The 18,285-nt window shown below is 45.8% G+C and overlaps 1 pseudogene across 1 annotated transcript; it reads left to right on the top strand.

The window, feature by feature from the left end:
- Positions 1-320: 320 nt before the first annotated feature.
- Positions 321-6,033, top strand: LOC309613660 (NADH dehydrogenase [ubiquinone] 1 alpha subcomplex subunit 1 pseudogene; annotated as a pseudogene). The gene has a single exon. The product of its transcript is annotated as an NADH dehydrogenase [ubiquinone] 1 alpha subcomplex subunit 1 pseudogene (transcript).
- The last annotated feature ends 12,252 nt before the right edge of the window (positions 6,034-18,285 follow it).

Raw genomic sequence — 18,285 nt, 5'->3', positions numbered from 1 at the left:
ACCTTGGACAGAAGGAATTCAGTATTCTCACAGTCATCCCCTCCCCATCTCATACCCGACTCTGCTCCCTCCTATTCACCCGGGAGGCTTCTCTCCAGGACACCCACCTGCCTTGTTCCATTCCCTCACCTCCTTCTGGCCTGTGCTCAGGCATCATCCTCTTCTCAGTGAGATCTTCCCAGACCATCCTATTTAAAATAACCACTTCTCAGGGAATTCCCTGGTGGTCTAGTGGTTTGGACTCTGCGCTTCCACTGCTGGGGGCCCAGGTTCGATCCCTGGTCAGGGAACGAAGATCCCGCAATCCCCACGCCCTGGCCAAAAAAAAAAAAGCCACCTCTCCCCACCGAGGCACTCCCTGGTGCATAGGAGCTGCTCAAAAAGTTCAATTTGTCGAATGAAAGAAGAAAGAGGAATGTGTGCTCACGGGGTGTGCAGAGAGGGTGGACAAAAGCAGACGTGATGTCACTGCCCATCTTTGGGCTGCCCGGATGTGTTAGGGAGCTGGACAGAGAGCTGCTGGGGGTCTGGGCAGCTCCTCACTGAGATGTTGAGGTAATTCACGTCATCCCAGGCTGCCTATCATCCTCAGCGTCAAGTTCAAACTCTCCACTTGGACCCTGTTAACCTTTCCTCCCTGAGGCATGGACAGTATCCATTCTCCTCTCCTCCTATAGTTGTATAATATTTTTGCTGGGCACACACCTCAGTCAAATTAAAAACTATTTCCCAGCCTTCCTTGCAATAGCAAGGACATGGGGTTAAACTAAAGGGATTAAGCCAATGGGATGTAAGGGGAAGTGTTACGGAGCAGTTTCTGGGACCCTCGCTTAAGCAGGAAACTGAGGAGTCTTTGGTTCCTGATACTTTGTCCCTTCCATCATTCATGGGGCCCCAAACAGATGTGCTATGAGGGCCCTACACTAAGTTATGGCAGAGTGGCAAACCTACTTGGGGGTCACCTCCTCCAGGAAGCCTTCCCTGATTCCCCCTCCTCCAGCTCACGACAATGAGTCTCTGGGCGCCCCCAGTCCTCTCTACTGTCTCCATCAGAGCACCTGTGACTCCCCCACCAGGTTGTGAGTGCCTTGGAGGCAGGAGCAGCTGCTGGTTCCCATCAGCAGCTTAGGCTGGATTTCTCCATATCCACAAAGGAAAAGAGAATAATGCTTGTAAAGCAGTTAGCATCATCTTTGGCATACTGTGAGCACTCAAGAAATGACAAGAGCACCTATAAACTATTGCAGTTGACCCTTGAACAACATGGGTTTGAATTGCGCATCATGGGTCAATTTATAGGAGGATTTTTTCCACTAAATAGGTACTATGGTACTATACAATCTGCGGTTTGTTGAATCTGCAGGCTGTAAAGTTATATTTGGATTTTCTTTTTCAAATTATTTTCCCATTTAGGTTATTATAGAATATTGAGCAGAGTTCCCTGTGCTATACAGTAGGTCCTATATTTGGATTTTCAATTCTGCAGAGGGTCAGTGTCCCTAACCCCTGCGTTGTTCACAGGTCAACTATATTATTGCTTATACTAGTTCATTCAGGTGGTAAACGCCCCAGACATGTTGGAGGGGGCGGGCAGGTGGAGACCATTGTTCACCATTCGGCCAGGCCCTGCAAATGTGAATGATGGAACTGTATTAAGGTTCTTATGGCTGCTGTAACAAATTACCACAAGTTTGGTGGCTTAAAACAAAATGAATTTATTTTCTCACAGTCCTGGAGGCCAGAAGTTCAAAATCAAGGTGTCATCAGGGCTGGGTTCTCTCCAAAGGCGCTCAGGAAGGATCCTTCTGTATTAGCTTGAGCTGCTGTAACAAAATATCATAGTTTGAATGGCTTAAACAACTGAAATTTATTTTCTCACAGTTATGGAGGCTGGAAGTCCGAGATCAAGGTGCCAGCATGGCCAGGTTGTGGTGAGGGGATCGCCCCTTGGGTTGCAGACAGCCACCTTCTCACTGTGTCCTCACACGGCCTCTTCTCTGAGTACATGAATAGAGAGGGAGCAAGCTCTCTAGTGTCTCTTATAAGGACACTAAACCTATCAGATCAGGGCCCCATCCTTATGACCTCAGTTAACCTTAATGACTTTCTTAGAGGCCCCATTTCCAAATACAGCCACACTAGGGGTTAGGGCTTCCATATATGAATTTGGGGGGACACATGCAGCCTGTAATACCTTTCTTGCCTTTCTCCTAGCTTCTGGTGACTCCCGGTGACCCCTAACTTGTAGATGAGTCACTCCAGTGACACATTTGCCTCCATCTTCACATGGCCATCTTCCCTCTGTGTCTATGTCCAAATCGCCTTCTCTTCTAAGGACACCATTCATTGGATTAGGGCCCACCTAAACCAGTATGACCTCATCTTCACTTATTTACCCTGCAAAGACCCTATTTCCAAATAAGGTCACATTCACAGGTTTGGGACTTGAACACATCTTTTGGGGGAACATAATTTGACCCATAATAGAAAATATCTTAGAACAGATGTTCCAGACCTAGTTTTTCAGCCCCCAGCTGTGTGAGTCATCTCAGCTTTGGGAGGTCCTCCTGGCTGAGACTCCCAGACATCGTAGTGCAGAGACAAGCCAGCCCTGCTGTGCTCCGTCCGAATTCCTGGCCCACAGAATCCATAAACATAACAAAAGTGTTATTATGGTCTATGCCACTAAATTTGGGGGTAGTTTGCAACACAGCAGTAGATGCTCAGAATAAGGGGGAAGGAAAGCTGCCCTTCTTCACAGAGCTTTGCAGATTAGGGGGAGAGGGCCCCCCGCTTTCCTGAGTCTCAGTTACATACACAACCACCCCTGAGGCTCAGACAGGTGAGGTGCTTTGCTCAAAATGCCAGCTGCTGAGTGGTAGAGCTGGGATGCAGACTCAGGTCTCTGAAATGTCCCAGCGTTGAATGGGGCCTTAGAGTGAAAAGCCGTTTCTAGCATCCCAGGCACGTCTTTTCTTTTGAGAGTCTCCCCCCAGGCTTGGCGATGCAAGGGTTACTGCGCTAAGTCCCATATGCTGGAGTGTACATCACCCCCACTGCCTGGGCTAATGACAAATCATGTATGCAACAGAGGAAAGCGGATGGCCTGCCAGATGTGTGATAAGAAACCAGCTTGCAGGAAATTGCTATCAGGTGATCATTATTAGCCCGGGTATTCAGAGCAGACCCGTTTCCAAAGGTCATGCATTTACTAAATGCTTGATGCGTTTTCCCAACCGGCCCTGGAAGATTTTGTTCTCCTGGAGAGAAAGCTCTTCCCCTGGATCTGCTGAGAGCAGGTGATTATAATTCTACACCTCCCCCACCCCCGCATCTCACCAGCCTCTAACAGCAGCTGCTACAAATGCACAGTGATTGCCTTTCTGGTTCCTGGTACTGCATAGAGAGAAACCAAGCTGACCCTCGCGTGCAATGGATGTGGGTTCAAATCCCAGCTCGGCCACTCAGTAATCATAATCACTCATTTGATGCGTGATTATGGAGAGCTTTTCACATGCTAGGTACTTGGGCAAGTTACTTTACCTTTTTGAAACTTAATTTTCTAATTTCTCGAGTACTGATAATAATACCTACCTTGAAGCGTTGTTGTGAGAATGAGTGAAATAGAATGTGGAAAGTTCCAGGCACGACTTTCCTGCACTTCTTGAACTGATCTGAGCATATCTCTTGCATTTTAAAGAACGCACCAATTTCACTAATTTTACCAAGTCATATTGTTAGATTTTAAAAAAGCCAGTTAAGCCAGGTCACCTTCAAGGGGCCTGGAAGGAAGTGTTTGGCCTTTGTGATGGTGTCACGATGTGGTTCGAGATTCTCCCCGAGGTTGCTGTCATGGCCGCATGCTTGTTCATCCTGGGAATGGCCACTGCACGCATCCACAGGTTCACTAATGGGGGCAAGGAAAAAAGGGTTGCCCATTATTCATATCAGTGGAACTTGGTGGAAAGAGATAGGCGCATCTCTGGAGCTGATCGTTACTATGTGCCAAAGGGTTTGGAGAACATTGACTAAGGAAGCATTTTCCTGATTGATGAAAAATAACTCAGTTATGCTCATCTACCGCTGCTAGAAGGTTATGCAGTGTATTGTGTAGCATGCAGTGTATTTTGTACTGTGTAATAAAAATAAAACAAAAAAGTAAAATAAATAAATAAATAAATAATTTAAAAAGCCAGTTACATAAATCTGGAGCTTGGGATGAACACACACACACAACTATATGTAAGACAGATAACCAACAAGGACCTACTGTATAGCACAGGGAACTCTACTCAATATTCTGTGATAACCTATATGAGAAAAGAATCTAAAAAAGAATGAATATATGTATATGTATAACTGAATCACTTGGCTGTACACCTGAAACGAACACAACATTGTAAATCAACTCTACTCCAGTAAAATTAAAATAAAAAAATTTAAAAAGCCAGTTACGATGCCATACATACTGTATAATATTAGTTAAGTAACAGAAAACACAAAAAATTATATGTTTTCTCAGGATATGTGCACATTATGTAAATACACAGAAAAAATCTGGAAAGATGCCTTCTCAGGATAGGGGCTGGGATGAAGATAGGTTTGAGAGGACTTTGTTTTAATTTTTAAAGGGCTGCAACATATATCACTTCTATGGTTAGAAATTTATTTAAAAATGAAAGTGCACAGGGGCTTACACTGGTCAAATGTGGGACAATATGAGCCTTTAAATGAATATTTATTGGCAAGAATCAAACATGACACATTGAATAAAAGCAATCTATGTAAACAGGTACTCAAAACAAATGTGTCTTAGTCCATTGAAACTGCTATACAGCATACCATAGAGTAGGTGGTTTATAAACAACAGAAATGCTCACAGTTCTGGAGGCTGGAAGTCTGCGTTCAGGGTACCAGCGTGGTCAGGTTGTGGTGAAGGCCCTCTTGGGGTGACACAAACATTCAGGACAGTGCTTGTACACGAATGTTCATAAATCACTATTCATAGTAGCAAAAAGAAACAACCTAATGTCCATCAACTGAAAAATGGATAAATAAAATGTGGTCTATCCATACAGGGGAAATTAGCCAGCCTTAAAATGGAAGGAGTATTGATACATGTTACAGCATGGATGGACATTGAAAATATGAGGCTCAGTGAAATGTGCCAGACACAAAAGACCACACACGTACTGCATGATTCCACGTATAATGAAACATCCAGAAAAGGCAAATCCATAGACATGATAAGCAGACTAGTGGTTGCCAGGGGCTGGGGAGAGGGAAAAATGGGGAGTGACTGCTTAATGGGTGCGGGGTCTCCTTTGGGAGTGATGAAAATGGCTTGAAACTAGATGGGGGGGTGGTTGTACAACACTGTAAATGTACTAAATGCCACTGAATTGTTCACTTCAGAATGGTGAATTTTATTTCAGTTAAAAAATCCATGAGTTCATAATGATACTAAAAGACTTTTTAAAAGGGTGGTGGATAGAAAACTGCAGTGAGAAACTGTAGAAGGAAGGATGAATAGAAATAGAAAATCACTCTTTAAAGTCACCTTAATGCTGACTGATCCAGATAAGAATCATCAATGGATGTTAAACCCTTGGGAAAAAGACAGTTGAGGTACAAGATAGTCACACAGGCCACACTGACCTGACCACACTGCCGCCCTCATCGCAGACTTCCAGCCTCCAGAACTGTGAGAAATAAATTTCTCTTGTTTATAAGCTGCCCAGGCTGTAGTATACGGTTATAGCAGACTGAATGAACTAAGATATAATCTACATACTGTCAAATTCACTATTTTAAAGTGTACAAATGGGTGGATTTCGTATATTCACAACATTGTACAGCCATCACCACTGCCTAATTCCAGAATATGTTCATCACCCCCAAAACAAACACTGTGCCCATCAGCATCCTCCTGTAACTGAAAGTGGGGTCCCGCTGCTCGCTGCTCAAAAGCCAATAAAGAGGCAAAGTTGGTGGAAAGTAAAGTTTGCTTTATTTTGGATGTCAGCAATGGGGGTGGGGCGGACTCCTGTCCAAAGGCCGACTCCCCCCACTGACAACCAGGGGGCAAGAGCTTTTATAGGCAGAGGGAGGGGGCTATGGGCAGAAACAGCACAGTCAGCTCTGACAGTCATCTTGAAATTGGTCATTGGTGGTCTGACCAGCACCATATTGATTGTTTTAGGTACAGTTAACCTTCAGTTCCCGGGTCGGTTTGTTCCCATTTCCTTGAGGCCAATTCTCGGAATTGTGGCAGCTTGTATCATGGCTACAGCCTGGTCATCATGTAGTTAACTTCTTCCACTTGATGCGGGTTTCAGTATCTATAAGACAGCTCACAGGATATGGCTCAGAATATTATCTATAGACCTTGAGAGGGAACTAAGGGCTTACTGACTTCGCTTACTGACTAAACTATTATCGTTTTGTCCTGTTTGACTGCTTTTCTTTGCTTCTACATTCTCTCACTTCTCTGATTAAACTTATTCTTTGGCTACAGTTTTTCCACAGACAAAAGGCAGGAGGATATGGGGGTGGGGGAAGGACCATAGTGTCCTGTTTCGTTTCACTCCCCATTGCCCTCTCCCATGGCAAATGCCAAACCACTTTCTGTCTGTGGATTTGCCTCTTTGGGGTATTTCATATAAATGGAATCCTACAAAATGCACTCTTTTGTGTTTGGTTTCTTTCACTGAGCATGTTTTCAAGGTTTACCCATGTTGTAGCATGTATTAGTACTTCATTCCTTTTTTTTTTTTGAGATGTCTTATCAATTGTCAAATTAATTTATTCTAAGTTGCCAGTGTAATTTTTTAAAACATGAGTTGGTAAACTCCAATCTGATTAAACATATGTCTGTGGCTGAGAATACTTTTTTAATTGAAGTATAGTTGATGTACAATTTTATATGTTATAAGTGTATGGTATAGTGATTCACAATTTTTAAAGGTTATACTCCATTTGTAGTTATTATAAGTACTTTATTCCTTTTTAATGGCAAAATACCATTCCATGGTATGGAGAGACCACATTTATTTATTCATTCATTAGTGGATGGACATTTGGGTTGTTTCTACTTTTTGGCTGTTATAAATAATGGTGCTATGAACGTTCATGTAAAGTTTTTGTGTGGACATACATTTTCATGTCTCTTGGCTACCTACCTAGGAATGGAATTGCTGGGTCTTTTGGTGACTATGTTTAATCTTTTAAGGAACAGTCAAACTGTTTTCCAAAGTGGCTGCATAATTTTATATTCCAACTCCAGCTGAGTGTGAAGGTTTCAGTTTCCTGGAGGTTAGTCTTATTGGGAAACTCTTGGAACCAGTGTAAAACACATGCCTCTGAGTTGTCTCACCCAAAGGGTGAGGGTGCTGGGGCATTTATACACCAAATCCCACAGTCATTGGTTAGGGCTGCTAATTTCTTGGCTTTTCTGGTTGGCCGTGGGTGAGCAGAGTGACCCTAGAGAAAGCCTCTGGTGCTGCCTATTAGATGTTGGGCCTGGATGCGTGGAAAAAAGGGACTCGGTGAAGTATCTCTGCTGCTGTTCTTATGAATTGTTTAAGGATAACCCAGCCAATTCTCATATCTCCCACAGCCTGCTGTGGCCCTCACAGAACTGCAGACGCCCTTTTAATTGTGTTAAAATCACACAATTTAGGGTCTGTAGTGATCTGAAAAGCATCCTCCAAAAATTCATATCCACCTGAAACCTCCGAATGTGACCTTATTTGGAAATACGGTCTCTGTAGACGTAATCATCTTGGATTTAGGGTGGACCCTGAATCCAATGACAAGTGTCCTTACAAAAAGAGGACTTCCCTGGTGGCCCAGTGGTAAAGAATCCGCCTTCCAATGCAGGGGCACAGGTTTGATCCCTGGTCAAGGAACTAAGATCCCACATGCTGCGGGACAACTAAGCCCGTGTGCCACAAAACTACAGAGCCCACGCGCTCTGGAGCCTTTGCGCCACAACCAGAGAGAGAAAACCCGCAGGCCACAACTAGAGAGAAGCCTGAGTGCCACAACGAAAGCCTGCGCACCACAACGAAAAGATCCCACATGCCTCAACGAAGATCCCATGAGCCTGCAACTAAGACCTGATGCAACCAAAATAAATAAATAAAAAGAGGAGAGGATGCAGAGAGAAGAAGGTGATTGAAGACAGAGGCAGAGATTGGAGTGACCAGTCTACAAGCCAGGGGACACCAAAGATTGCTGGCCACACCAGGAGCCGGGAGAGAGGCAGGGGACAGATCGTCCCTCAGAGTCTCTTGCAGGAATCAACCCTTCTGACATCTTGATCTTAGACCTCTGCTGTCCAGAACTGTGAGAGAAGAAATTGCTGTTGTTGAAGCCCCCTAGTTTGTGGTACCCAGTTAGGAAGCTAACGGGTGGTCTCAGCTGGTTGGTGCCTCAAGGCTCTAGTGTCCCCTGGGCTCCGAAGGCCAGTGCCCAGCCCGGTTTCCACCTCCACGATCAGCTCCTTCTGAAGTTCACAGTCTAAATGCTCCCTGCTCAGATAGGCCTTCTCCCCACTGCCCCATCCTGTGTTGCCCCCTACCATCTGTGCAAGGATCTCTATCACACACCTGTTTTATTTTCTTCCTAGGCCCGTGGCTCTCCAGAACGACCTGTTATTTAATTTCTCCGTGTTTATCATCTGTCTCTTGCACTAGCATGTAAGATGCATGACAGCAGGGCCTTGCCTGCCTGGTTCACTGTTACCCTGAGCACCTGTGATAGGGGACTCTTTGCAGAAAGAACGAGAGGCTGGAGACCTTCGGAGTGCCTCTGGAGGCGCTACTGCCCCAGATGTCATGGGGAAGATGTAACTTCAGAGAAGCTGGCCCTTGACACCCCACCCACTCGCTGTGCATGGTGGGCAGAAGAGGTTTTGCTGAAACACTTAGACCAGGATCAAAATGTTCTATTTTGAGATGAGCTTAAGAAGTCACCCTGTTCTTTCCTGTGTCTGGCTTTGGGAGAATAATGAATATTTCCAAGTGTCACAAGCCTGCTCTGTTTTCCTTCTTCCCAGATTACCCCAGGACCCAGGATGCTGGTGGAAGACTTTGAATGGCATCTTCTCTTCCTGGTGAGGCTCCCTCCCTCTTCTTATTATGGCTGTCTCCTAGCAAGGTGTCCGATTGCTGCATCTGAGCACTTATTGTAGGGTAGCAGTGGAGTCACCAGGATCCAGATAGTGGGGTACATCCTCTGAATAGCAGAAGCAGTGTGGGGGGAGGCACAGGGGAGGCTAATGCACCATCTCCCCAGGGAAGGATTAGCTACTTTGATTGATTTATTTATTTTTAAAATTATTTTTAAGCTGCTTTTCAACTGTCTCTGCCCAACAGCTTCTTTGGGTCTCCCCTCTGATTTCTATTCAATTTTATTTAAAATATGTCTCTTTTCTTCAAGCTTGGGCAGGGATTGATCTTTGCTAGCTGAATAAGGGACAGTAACTCCGGAATGCGAAGCCATGTCCTGTTTAGTAATTCCTGGACGAATGGAGGCTGTGCCAGGCATCTCATATGTTTTATCGCTTTTAGTTCCCACAACAACCCTATGAGTGAAGTATTGTTCCCATTTTATAGATGAGGTCAGACAGGTTAAGTCATGTGCCCAACATCCTTTCCTTCCCTTTTCTTTTCTTTCCCTCCTGTTCTGTCCTTCTTTTCTTAAAACATGAAAAAATTAATAAACTTTATTTTTTAGAGCAGTTTTAGGTTCATAGCAAAATTGAATGTTAAGTACAGAGATTTATATCCAATATATCCCCTGCAAACTACCCCGCCCCCAATCTGTAGCCCCAGGAACCTCTCCAGCTGAGCTGTAGTTACCTGTTTCTCCGAGTGCCTTGAAATCCACTATGCAGGTGGACAATCGTGGTCTCGACACTCAGGAAAGTGGTGACTTGATGGATGCCCATGGTTCCTCTCATAGAGATGATTTCTTGTTTGTTCCTGAGAGTACTCTGGGGGTCATGGCTGTATTGAGTAAGAACTTCCTAGAACACATTGTGGTTTGAAATGCTGGACTTGGTAGATGGGGAATAGGCTGGGAGAGGGAGAAAAGCACCGAATTGGGCCCAGGAGGGACGCTGGGCAGCTTAAGGGAGACATGGGTTGAGAGTCTGGGCTCTGGACTGTAGTAGACCTGGGACTGGCCCACAACTGTGAGACTTTGGGTGACCTCTCTGAGTGTTGGCTTCTTTCTGGGTGAACCAGGATAGGCTGGTCCAATGCCTTCTCCCTGCAATGCGCCCCCATCCTATGTAGGCACTCCCCCCAGAACAGGAATGGGGACTCTTGTTGGAGAGTCAGAATGCAGATGGCCACTTTCATTCTGCTCCCAGCCTTTGTGATCTTTTTTTTTTCTCTCTCCAACTCAGAATTTCTCTTTTTCAGCTGACGATACTCCGTGAGGCTTCAGATCTTACAAAGGCACTTTGATCATATGGCTCATCATCAGCTCCTTTTATCTTGGGAACATCTGGCGAACCAAATCTAATCAATACAGAGCGGCAGAGGGCTCACGGAAGGTCCACATTTTCCCGGGTCTCCTTCAAGAGCACTGAGTCACGATGAGGCTGCCTTGCCTGAGAACTCACACCTGTCTGGACATACCCAGCAGTGCAGAACACAGCACCCGTGGGTCAGGGGCCTGCTGCATGCTCACACACGACATCTCCAATTCTCCAGGCCATAACCCTAAACCTAACCCTAATCCTAACCCTGACCCGGACCCTAAACCTAACCCTAACACATACCCTAACCCTAACCCATACCTGTACCCTAACCCGAACCCTAACCCTAACCCTAACCCTAACCCTAACCATAACCCGTACCCTAAACCTAACCCTAACCCTAAACCTAACCCATACCATAAGCCATACACTAACCCATACCATAAGCTGTACACTAAACCTAACCCTAACCCTAACCCATACCCTAAGCTGTACCCTAACCCGTACCCTTAGCCGTACCCTAAACCTAACCCTAACCCTAAACCTTAGCCGTACCCTAAACCTAACCCTAACCCTAACCCTAACCTTAACCCATACCATAAACCTTACACTTACTAGTAACATAAGCCTTACCCTAAACCTAGCCCTAACCCTAACCCTAAACTTAACCCTAACCCTAACCCTAACCCTAACCCCTACCCTAACCCTAACCCATACCCTAACCCTAATCCGTACCCTAACCCTAACCCTAACCATAACCCTAACACTTACCCTGATGGTAACCCATCCCCTAAACCTAATCCGTACCCTAAACCTTGACCTAACTCTAACCCATACCCTAAGCCGTAACCTAAACATAACCCTAACCCCTACCCTAACCCTGACCTGAATGCTAACCCTAATACTTACCCTAACCCTATCTCTAACACTAACCCTAACCCATACCCTAAGCCGTACCTCAACCCGTACCCTAATCTGTACCCTAACACTAACCCTAACCCTAACACATAACCTAAGCGGTACCCTTACTAATAACCTAAGCTGTATCCTAATTCTAGCTCTAACCCTAACCCTGACCCTAACCCTAAACCTAACCCTAAACCCTACCTTAACCATAACCCATAAACTAACACTAATCCGTACCCTAAACCTAACCCTAACCCCAACCGAAACCCATACCCTAACCCGAACCCGTACCCTAACCCTAATCTGTACCCTAATCCTTACCCTAACCCTAACCTTAACTCTAACCGTAACCCTAACCATACCCTAAGCCGTACCCTTACTCGTAACCTAAGCCGTACCCTAACTGTAGCCCTAACCCTAACCCTAAGCCTAACACTAACACTAACACCTAATCTAACCCACACCCATACCCTAATACTAATCTGTATCCTAACACTAACCCTAACCCTAACCGTAACTCTAACCCTAAACCTAACTGGTACCCTAAGCCGTACCCTAAGCTGTACATTAACCCTAACCCATACCCTAACACTAACCCATACCCTAGCCCTAACCCTAACCCTACCCCTACCCCTAACCCTAACCCTAAGCCTAAGCCGTACCCCAACCCGTACCCTAAGCGGTACCCTAACCCTAACCCATATCCTAAGTCATACCCTTACCCATACGCTCATCCATTCCCCAAACCTAACCCTAACCCTACCCGTACCCCTCCCTAACCCTAACTCATACCCTAAACCTAATCCGTACCCTAATCCTTGCCCTAACCCTAACCCGAATCCTAACCCTAACCCTAACCCATAACCTAAGCCATAGCCCAACCTGTACCCTAAGCTGTACCCTAACCTTCACACTAACACTACCCCATACACTAAGTCTTACACTTACTCGTAACCTCAACCGTACCCTAAACCTAGCCCGAACCCTAACCCTAACCTTAACCCTAACCCTAAACCTAACCCCTACCCTAACCCTCAGCCATAACCTAACCCTAATCCGTACCCTAAACCTAACACTAACCCTAACCGTAACTCTAACCCTAAACCTAACCTGTACTCTTAGCCGTACCCTAACACGTACCCTAAGCCATACCCTAACCCTAACCCATACCCTAAGCCATACCCTTACCCATACCCTAAGCTGTACTATAAAATTAACCCTAACCCTAACCACTACTCTAACCCTAACCCGTACCCTAACCCTAATCCGTACCCTAATCCTTACCCTAACGCCAACCCTAAATCTAACCCTAACCATAAACAATACCGTAAGCCATACCCCAAACCTTACCCTAAGCCGTACTGTAATCCTAACCCTAACCCTAAACCTAACCCTAACCCTAACCCTAACCCTAAACCTAGCACTAACCCTAACCCTAACATTAACCCTAACCATAACCCTAACCCCTACCCTAACCCTCAGCCATACCCTAACACTCATCCGTACCCTAAACCTAACACTAACCCTAACCGTAACTCTAACCTTAAACCTAACCTGCACGCTTAGGCGTACCGTAACACGTACCCTAAGCCATACCCAAACCTAACCCATACCCTAAGGCGTACCCTTACCCATACCCTAATGCGTCCCCTAACCCTAACTCTAACCCAAAAGGAACCCCTACCCTAACCCTAATCCATACCCTAAACCTAACCCTTACCCTAACCCATAAACTAAGCCGTACCCCAACCCATACCCTCAGCCGTACCGTAACCTTAAACCTAGACCTAACCCATTACCTGACACTTGCACTAATTTGTAACCTAAGCCGTACCCTAACGCTAGTCCTAAACCTAACCCTAACCCTAACCCATACCCTAAGCGATACCCTAACCGTAACCCTAAACGTAACCCCCACCCTAACAGTAACCCGTACCCTAAACTTTATCCGTACCCTAAACCTTACCCTAACCTTAACCGTAACTCTAACCCATACCCTAAGATGTACCCTTACCCATACCCTAACCTGTACCATAAACCTAACCCTAACCCTAACCCTAACCACTACCTTACCATAACCCATACCCTAACCCTAATCCGTACCCTAATCCTTACCCTAACCCTAAACCATACCCTAAGCTGTACCCGAAACCCTACCCTAACCCTCACCCATACCCTAACCCTAATCCGTACCCTAAACCTAACACTAACCCTAACTGTAACTCTAATCCAAACCTAACCTGTACCATTAGCCATACCCTAACATGTACCCTAAGCCGTACCCTAACCCTAACCCGTACGTGAAGTCGTACTCTTACCCATACCATAATCCATTCCCTAACCCTAACCCTAACCATACCCCTACCCTAACCCTAACCCGTACCCTAAACTTAATCCATACCCTAATCCTTGCCCTAACCCTAACCCTAATCCTAACCCTAACACTAACCCTAACCCATAACCTATGCCATAACCCAACCCGTACCCTAAGCCATACCATAACCCTAAACCTAGACCTAACACATTACCTAACCCTTACCCTTACTTGAAGGTTAAGCCTAAGCCGTACCCCAACCCGTACCCTAAGCGGTACCCTAACCCTAACCCATATCCTAAGTCATACCCTTACCCATACGCTCATCCATTCCCCAAACCTAACCCTAACCCTACCCGTACCCCTCCCTAACCCTAACTCATACCCTAAACCTAATCCGTACCCTAATCCTTGCCCTAACCCTAACCCTAACCCATAACCTAAGCCATAGCCCAACCTGTACCCTAAGCTGTACCCTAACCTTCACACTAACACTACCCCATACACTAAGTCTTACACTTACTCGTAACCTCAACCGTACCCTAAACCTAGCCCGAACCCTAACCCTAACCTTAACCCTAACCCTAAACCTAACCCCTACCCTAACCCTCAGCCATAACCTAACCCTAATCCGTACCCTAAACCTAACACTAACCCTAACCGTAACTCTAACCCTAAACCTAACCTGTACTCTTAGCCGTACCCTAACACGTACCCTAAGCCATACCCTAACCCTAACCCATACCCTAAGCCATACCCTTACCCATACCCTAAGCTGTACTATAAAATTAACCCTAACCCTAACCACTACTCTAACCCTAACCCGTACCCTAACCCTAATCCGAACCCTAATCCTTACCCTAACCCCAACCCTAACTCTAACCCTAACCATAAACAATAGCGTAAGCCATACCCCAAACCTTACCCTAAGCTGTACTGTAACCCTAACCCTAACCCTAACCCTAACCTTAACCCTAACCCTAACCCTAACCCCTACCCTAACACTCACCCATACCCTAACCCTAATCCATACTCTAAACCTAACCTTAACCCTAACCGTAACTCTAACCTTAAACCTGACCTGTACCCTTAGCCATGCCCTAGCACGTACCCTAAGCCATACCCTAACCCTAACCCATACCCTAAGTCATACCCTAACCCATACCCTAATCCGTTCCCTACCCCACCCTAACCCTAACCTGTACCCTAAACCTAATACATACCCTAATCCTTGCACTAACCCTAACCTTTAACCTAAGCCATACCCCAACCTGTACCCTAAGCCGTACCGTAACACTAAACCTAGACCTAACCCATTACCTAAACCTTACACTAACTTCTAACCTAAGCCATACCGAACCCCTAGCCCTAACCCTAACCCTAACCCTAAATCTAACCCTAACCGTAACCCATACCCTAAGCCGTACCCTAACCATAACCCTAACCCTAACCCCCATCCTGACCGTAACCCATCCCCTAAACCTAATCCGTACCATAAACCTTACTTTAATCCTAACCCTAACTCTAACCCATACCCTAAGCTGTACACTATACCATACCCTAAGCCATGCCCTAACCCTAACCCTAGCCCTAACTCTAACCCTAACCCTAACCATAACCGTAATCCCCACCATAACAGTAACCTGTCCCCTAAACTTAATCCGTACCCTCAATCTTACCCTAACCCTAACCCTAACTCTAACCCTAACCCTAAATACCCTAAGTAGTACCCCAATCCATACCCTAAGCCGTACCATAACCCTAACCCTAACCCTAAACAACACACTAAGCCTTCCACTTACTCATAACCTAAGCCATACCCTAAACCTAGCCCTAACCCTAACCCTAACCATAACCATAACCCTAAGCCGTACCCTATCCCTAACCATAACCATAACTCTAACCCTAAACATAACATGTACCCTTAGCCGTACCCTAACACATACCCTAAGCCGTAACCTAACCCTAACCCATACCCTAAGTCGTACCCTTACCCATACCCTAATCTGTTCCCTAACCTTAACCCTAACCCTAAACGAACCCCTACCCTAACCCTAACCCGTACCCTAAACCTAATCCGTACCCTAATCATAGCCCTAACCCTAACCCGAATCCTAACCCTAACTCTAACCCATAAACTAAGCAGTACCCCAACCATTGCCCTAAGCCATACCGGAACCCTAAACCTAGACCTAACCCATTACCTAACCCTTACACTAACTTGTAACCTAATCTGTACCCTAACCCTAGCCTTAAACCTAACCCTAACCCTAACCCATACCCTAAGCGATACCCGAACCCTAACCCTAACCGTAATCCCCCACCCTAACCATAACCCATCTCCTAAACTTAATCCGTACCCTAAACCTTATCCTAACCCTAACCATAATTCTAACCCATACCGTAAGTCATTCCCTTACCCATAACCTAAGCTGACCATAAACCTAACCCTAACCCTAACCCTAATGAATACCCTAACCCAAACCCGTACCCTAACTCTAATCCGTACCCTAATCCTTACCCTAACCCTAACCCTAACCCTAAACCATACCCTAAGCTGTACCCCAACCTGTACCCTAAGCCATACCCTAACCCTAACCCTAACACTAACCCATACACTAAGCCTTACACTTACTCGTAACCTAACCCGTAAACTAAACCTAGCCCTAACCCTAACCCTAACCTTAACCCAACCCTAACCATAACCCCTACCCTAACCCTCACCCATACCCAAAACCCTAATCCGTATCCGTAACCTAACCCTAACCCTAACCGTAACTCTAACACTAAACCTAACCTCTACTGTTAGCAGTACCCTAACACGTACCCTAAGCCGTACCCTAACCCTAACCCTAACCCATACCCTAAGTCGTACCCTTACCCATACCCTAATCTGCTCCCAAACCCTGACACTAATCCTAACCCTACCCCTACCCTATCCCTAACCCGTACCCTAAACCTAATCCATACCCTAACCTTGCCTTAACCCTAAACCTAATCCTGACCCTAACCCTAGCCCATAACCTAACCAGTGCCCCAACCCGTACCCTAAGCTGTACCGTAACCCTGAACCTAGACCGAACCCATTACCTAACCCTTACACTAACTTGTAACCTAAGCCGTACCCTAACCATAGCCCTAAACCTAACCCTAATCCTAACCCATACCCTAAGCGATACCCTAACCGTAACCCTAACCGTAACCCCCACCCTAACCCTAACCCGTCCCCTAAACTTAATCCGTACCCTAAACCTTACCCTAACACTAACCGTAACTCTAACCCATACCCTAAGACGTACCCTTACCCATACCCTAAGCTGTACCATAAACCTAACCCTAACACTAACCACTACCCTAACCCTAAACCATACACTAACCATAATCCGTACCCTAATCCTTACCCTAACACTAACACTAACTCTAACCCTAAACCTAAACCATACCCTAAGCCAAACCCCAACCCGTAACCTCAGCCGTACCCTAACCCTAAACCTAACCCTCACCCATACCCTTACCCTAATCTGTACCCTAAACCTAACACTAACCCTAACCGTAACTCTAATCCTAAACCTAACGTGTACCATTAGCCGTACCCAAACACATACCCTAAGCCGTACCATAACCCTAACCCATACCCTAATTCGTACCCTTACCCATTCCCTAATCCGTTCCCTAACCCTAACCCTAACCCTAACCCCAACCCTAACCCCAACATGTACCCTTAACCTAATCCGTAACCAAATCTTTATGCTAACCCTAACCCTAACTCTAACCCTAGCCGTAACCCATACCCTAAGCCGTACCACAACCTGTAACCTAAACCGTACCCTAACCCTAACCCTAAACCTAACCCTAACCGTAACCCATACCCTAAGCCATACCCTAACCCTAACCCTAACCCTAACCGTAACCCGCACCCTAACCGTAACCCGTCCTTTAAACTTAATCCGTACCCTCAACCTTACGCTAACCCTGACCCTAACTCTAACCCCTACCCTAAGACATACCCTTACCCATACCCTAAGCTGTACAATAAACGTAACCCTAACCATAACCTTAACCACTACCCTAACCCTAACCCGTACCCTAACCCTAATCTGTACCCTAATCCTTACCCTAACCCTAACCCTAACTCTAACCCTAACCCTAAACGATACCCTAAGCAGTACACCAACCTTACCCTAAGCCGTGCCATAACCCTAACCCTAACCCTAACCCATACCCTAAGTGATACCCTAACCCTAACCATAACCTTAACACCCACCCTAACCATAACCCGTCTCCTAAACTTCATCCGTACCCTAAACCTTATCCTAACCCTAACTGTAATTCTAACCCATACCGTAAGTCGTACCCTTACCCATAACGTAAGCTGTACCATAAACCTAACCCTAACCCTAACCACTACCCTAACACAAACCCATACCCTGACTCTAATCCGTACCCTAATACTTACCCTAACCCTAACCCTAACTGTAAACCATACCCTAAGCCTTAAACTTATTCATAACCTAAGCCGTACCCTAAACCTAGTCCTAACCCTACCCCTAACCCTAACCCTAACCCTTACCCT

This window comes from Balaenoptera borealis (genome assembly GCF_965194805.1).
Source record: "Balaenoptera borealis genome assembly, chromosome: 16".
Lineage (NCBI taxonomy): Eukaryota > Metazoa > Chordata > Mammalia > Artiodactyla > Balaenopteridae > Balaenoptera > Balaenoptera borealis.
This window is presented reverse-complemented; position numbering and strand designations above follow the sequence as displayed.